Consider the following 6,212-nt stretch of genomic DNA (forward strand, 5'->3'; position numbering starts at 1 on the left):
CACCTTTGGGTTGGATTAGAGCAGAGACTGCGAGCCAGGCCTTCTTGTCCACATTTGTGCCTGACCTCACAAATGGGCTTCTAGAAGAATGGTCAAAAGTTTCCATGAACACACTCCTAAACCTTGTAGACAGCCTTCCCAGAAGAGTTGAAGCTGAGCCAACTCCTTATTAAATCCTACAGATTAAGAATGGGACGTCATTAACCTTCATGTGACTGAAAAGGCAGGCGACCCAAAACATTTGTCTATATACTGTATGTTCAGTAGACCACAAGGTTCCCATATCTTAATCAAATAAAAGAAAAGACTTTTTACCAGAAAAGTCAACAGTCTTAGACAAGAGAAATGTACTTTGACACTGAAATATCAAAACAGTGACAGATGCAGGATGATCAGTTTCTGGCCACCAGGTCAACATGTTCTGCATCACCTGTTGATTTGTCTTCAGATCAAGCCGAGATGTTCACAGAGGAAGGGGTCGGCCTCACAGAGGAACTCAATCATCTCTGAACTAGCAGCTTCACCTTTCTTCCTCACTGTGTCGATAACAAAACGAGCTTTGTCTCTTCTGTTCTGCATCTCGTCCGCTGACTCCCTCTCAGCTTCAGCTATCACCGTTTTCTCAAACATTTGTCCAGCAGACTTGTGAGAACCGGTCCTGATATCCCCTCGATGAAGCTGCTCCGTATGTCCAACAGCCTCTTATCTGAAGGAGATTCAGAGCGCTCGGCCCACAGGACCTTTTTACTCCAGTGAGACAAACTCGTCTTTCCCAGACACTGTGGGAGCTGTTGGTGTCTCTCAGAAACAGCTTCACGTGTTTCCTCATTGTTTCTAAAATCACCTGGAATGATGGGAAGTAGTTGTCGTAGTTGTCGCAGTCAAACTCTGCTTCTGTTGGTTGAACTAGAACTGAGTCCTCTGCAGGACAAGTGGACAGTGTGTATTCCTGCTTTGGCTGCAGTTTACAGTGTGGGGACGTCTCTATGTAGCTCTCATCTCCACTAATTTCTTCCTGGTGCGCAGCACATCCCGCACCACGTTCCTCGGTAGCAGCAACACGTTGAGGAGGGATTCAGCGTCGGGATCAGCCGGGGGCCTGTAGAACAGCAGAACCAGCGCTCGGACCGGGTCAGCCGGCGAGTCTTCATCCTTGACATTACCGAAACCAGAAAACCCTGTGATGTTTATAACAACGTGAGTTTCTGTGATCTTCTGAGGGCCGATAAACTCGATGCCCTCGTCGTTCACATGAGCGACTGACAAGAACTCACCTCCACCTGTGGAGCGGATCTCACAGTGTGGGAGATGAAGCCGACACACAGACTGCTGCAGACATTTGATGTCAAACAGGGGTCCTGCAGGCTGCTTGTGGTGTCGGGCCAGTAGCCTCCTGTTCCAGGGACGATCCTGTAAACCACGTCCCCTTCTCCCTCCATGTGGAACAGCAGGCCTGTCACACTGCACTGGTACAGGCCTGGCAGGAGCACTGGAACCTGTAGGTTTCATCGTTTTCATCAACAGTGATATCAGGGGTGAACTCCTCACAGCTGGGTTTGAACAGCATGTCAGGTAAGCTCTTTGATCGGGTGAAGGTCTTGTTCTTTGCGGAGGTTGTTAGACTCAGTGAGGGAACGCTGTGAGAACGACGCAAACAGCTGGAGGAGGTTTGGAGGGGAGGATGAGTCGGCTGGGTGTTTGTGACTGAGCAGTTCACAGCTGGAACAGATGGCTCTGTTTCCATCAGGACATCACCATCACTTCCACTCTGCTCAAACCAATCTTCAGAATCTAGGTCCCTGATGTTTTGCAAATTCAATTCATTCATAGCATGGAAGTCTGATAGTGTTATTTCTAAAAATGGATCTGGACTACCAGACAACTCACGCACCGGATAGAAAGCATCCATTTCCCTGGTATTATCCTGACTGAGTCCCAGCGAAGAATCTGTTGCAGAGGGGATTTCTTTCTGTGCGTTGAACAGGAGGGGTGTAAGGTAGAAAATGCAATTCATACTTCAGCACCAAATTGACGGCGTAGCCCCGTACCCGACGCCGTAGCCTGAGTTGCACTACCTCAAAATTGTAACTACACGCGGACCGTAAGAACTGTGACTGGTAGGCTGGGTCGCCCCGCAATGCCTCCGATCCGAGAGGAAGTGCCCCGTCCTTGGAAGTAACTTTTATTAGCGGCCTAAACAGCGGCTGTAAAACGGTGGATCAGTATACTTGACCGTCACAGCCCGAGTGAAATGACTCGTTTCTTAATCAGAATGTGATCATCTTCATCTTCTTCTTCTCTGGGTTTTATGCGGGTCGCAACCAGCTTGTTCAGGTACATACCGCCACTCACTGCACCAGAGTGTGTAATATCAAGGTTTTAGTACTTCAGGTTACAGGTTCAGTGTATCAGAAATGTAAATAAATAAATAGAAAACTCAACAAACAGTCAAACAAACAAACGAAAGACTATGTGTTATAGTCCAGTAGATTTGAGAAAATTAAAGAGAGCTTTGCAGCACCCCCTAGTTTCCTCTCTCATCCCTAAAATCCCTTCTAAATTCCATCCCCGTCCTAATTCATATATCTTGTCAGGTAAGATGTTCCTCTCATGTTTAGTCCCTGGAGCAAAAGATCCAGGGACTAAACATGAGAGGTAAATAATAGCATATAATTATAATAATTCCTCTTCACATGATCTTGAACCAAATATCCAATATTAACCACATTACTTTCACTCCATTCTTTCTTCTTCTCTAGAAGCTTCAAGTCCACATTGGGCACAGGAAATATCCACGGAGGAACATCACCCCATACATCAAAAATGTGGGGGAGATTCACAAAAAGTGGATTGCATTTCCTTTGGAGATGAAGGTCCCAGAGTCTGGAGGAAGAGAGGAGAGGCACAGAATCCACATTGCTTGAAGTCCAGTGTAAAGTTTCCACAGTCAGTGATGGTTTGGGTGCCATGTCATCTGCTGGTGTTGGTCCACTGTGTTTTCTGAGGTCCAAGGTCAACGTAGCCGTCTACCAGGAAGTTTTAGAGCACTTCATGCTTCCTGCTGCTGACCAACTTTATGGAGATGCAGATTTCATTTTCCAACAGGACTTGGCACCTGCACACAGTGCCAAAGCTACCAGTACCTGGTTTAAGGACCATGGTATCCCTGTTCTTAATTGGCCAGCAAACTGGCCTGACCTTAACCCTGTAGAAAATCTATGGGGTATTGTGAAGAGGAAGATGCGATACGCCAGACCCAACAATGCAGAAGAGCTGAAGGCCACTATCAGAGCAACCTGGGCTCTCATAACACCTGAGCAGTGCCACAGACTGATGGACTCCATGCCACGCCACATTGCTGCAGTAATTCAGGCAAAAGGAGCCCCAACTAAGTATTGAGTGCTGTACATGCTCATACTTTTCATGTTCATACTTTTCAGTTGGCCAACATTTCTAAAAATCCTTTTTTTTTTATTGGTCTTAAGTAATATTCTAATTTTCGGAGATACTGAATTTTGGATTTTCATTAGTTGTCAGTTCTAATCATCACAATTAAATTAAATAAACATTTGAAATATATCAGTCTGTGTGTAATGAATGAATATAATATCCAAGTTTCACTTTTTGAATGGAATTACTGAAATAAATCAACTGTTTGATGATATTCTAATTGTATGACTAGTACCTGTATACTGTGTAGTCCTAGGCTATACAAAACTTTGCAATTACTTTAAACGGGTTAACGGGTGTACATAGGGTAGATAGGCCGAGTGTTAACCTGCTTCTTGCATAACCTACTTTACCTTTGAGTTTCACAGAGTTCAAGTTATTTTGTTGTGCATGTGTGCAGAGAAAACGGCAAGCCCAGTGAGGTTGCCACCCGTCCCTTAAAATACGGAATCGTCCCATATTTGAGAACTAAATAGGTTTGTCCCTTATTTCCGAGTTGTCTTTACTGCAGCATCCCATGCAAATCATCCAAACCGCATTCTGTGAATACTTTTCCTTTTCTACCTCTGATTGGGTAACACTCGCTGCCATTGTTGGTTTGATTAATACCGTCAGTTCAGGGCCAATCAGAGTCAGATAAGGACAGGTCTCTTGGCAGGGAGTCCAGTTGGAAAAACGGTGGCAGCTCGAGAAACGTACTCATTTTCTGATTGATCACTTTGGATTTCATAAGCTGTCTATTTGTTAAGAAATATTATTACAATGTAAATGAACCACATGCCTACATTACAGTATGATTTGTTTTTTTAAGGTTGAGATATACAGTCAGATCCATCAGCATTAATTTAAAAGAGATAAGAGAGAGATATAGGACCATGCATGGCAAATCTGGACCCAGCCTCCTGCATGAATTGTTTTTTTAAATATAGGCCTCAAGAGAAGTGAGACCTGCGTTTTCAAGATGTGTCTGAACCAATAAGTCAGGCTGTGTAATATTAGCACTACAGCCATGAATACTTCCTGATCCCGCTGTAGATTTTACATGAATTGAAAAGAAAAACAAAGATTAGGAGTTTTTAACAATAAACAGAAATTTAATAACATAGAGAAAGTTAACACTAGTTGTATTCCTATAATTATAACCTTAGGGAGGGGGAAATAATCAGAGATGGTTTATCAGTTTACAGAAATGTCTTTAGCACCACAATGTACAGAAGAGACATTTGATAGCAATAGTTTGTTCAGTTCATCACCAACCACTTTGAGATACAGAAATTTAACAAGCAGGCAGGTTATTTTCATAGAATTAGCACAGACAGAATTCAATTCATACAATTAATAGCACAACAGTTAAAATAGGAAGACAATACAGAAGGATGTGGCTTTAGCAGACAAAAAAATTTACTTTACAACATGTAAAAGGACCGGTTGTCAAAGATAGGAAGCGGAGAGAAGAGACCTGATTCAGAAAATGCTTTTTTGCAATAGACTTTAAGCCATAAAAATAAATGAAATCTCAACCTTATACCTCTCCAAATATTAGACTATTAAGGCCATTACCATTATCAACATTTGAGAAGTTTAATTACAAGTGATATAGCAACAATAAATAGATGGCATGACCAATATATGTACTGATCAGTTCATTTTAGACAACAATAGACTATGTAATGAAACACCTGTCCCTAAATGTTTTTCTAATTTCCTACTATAAGTCGTACTACTTACTGACAAACATATATACCGATACCAAAATATCTGCGATAAGCCCACATGCTCTACTCGCATTATACAGTCTGTATGGAGATCAAACAGACCTACTTCTCAAATACTCCTATAAAATTCAAACACAGTTTACAGCAATACCATGATTTTGTGTTCTGTGCCTCCTCTGGCACAGTATAAAATATATATAAATTAATTTTATGATGGTTCCTTTCAATGAGCTCATTTGTCAGTGTAGTCTTTTAAACCTCACATCAAGTTTCAAGAACTCACTCTGACCATTAACAAGCAAATGGCTCCATCTGCTGTCTGATGAAGGTACAACATCAATGAAACTGCTTGGAGACGCCAAGATAAGATCATTTAAGGTGTGATATAATAAGGATCAGTAAAAGAAAAGGAAAATTATGCGCCTTTTATTATTAACTTAATACTAAGCAGAAAACAACTGTTTCACTTCAACCACATGAGGTCATTTGTGTTAAAGAATATTCTTACGGGGCTTAATTGATGTAACAGGGAAAAATAAGACAGGTCTAACTTTACAGTCATTAGCTGACCCCACAAGTGTTCACTGAATTTCCAGCTCTAGTTATTTCTCTCATGTTAACTGTCCTTGTTAGAGAGATAGACTGATAAGGGAGAGACAGTAGCAGTAGTAGCAGACAGGTGTCAGGCTAGCAGATATCAGTGTTCTCTGGGAGCCCTAGGTGAGATTTGTTATTATAGGTTAAGGCCAGTTAAAGTCATTAGGAGGAAGACAGAAACAACGGCCGGGCTCAATAAACCGTGCTATGTTTTGTCTTCATCAGTGTCCGAAACTTCTTCATCACACCTGAACCTGGCTCACAATAATTCTTCAACAATCTGGATTTAATCTGACTCGACTGCAGACTCAGAGTGTTGTTGATACTATTGACAAGAAGTAACACGTAAATAAACGGGCTACCTGAAAACAGATGTACCTTACAATAACCATTCTTTTGTTGTCGTTCTTGTTGGCACCTTACAGAAAGCAATACAATAAAAATACAAAA

The 6,212-nt window shown here is 42.0% G+C and overlaps 1 pseudogene; it reads right to left on the reverse strand.

Annotated features, from left to right (window-relative positions):
• Positions 1-315: 315 nt before the first annotated feature.
• LOC119918716 lies at positions 316-2,256 on the reverse strand (annotated as a pseudogene).
• Between the last annotated feature and the right edge of the window lie 3,956 nt (positions 2,257-6,212).

Source organism: Micropterus salmoides, unplaced genomic scaffold (genome assembly GCF_014851395.1).
Source record: "Micropterus salmoides isolate LMB-PRFRI ecotype aquatic unplaced genomic scaffold, ASM1485139v1 Ms_hic_scaffold_2378, whole genome shotgun sequence".
NCBI lineage: Eukaryota > Metazoa > Chordata > Actinopteri > Centrarchiformes > Centrarchidae > Micropterus > Micropterus salmoides.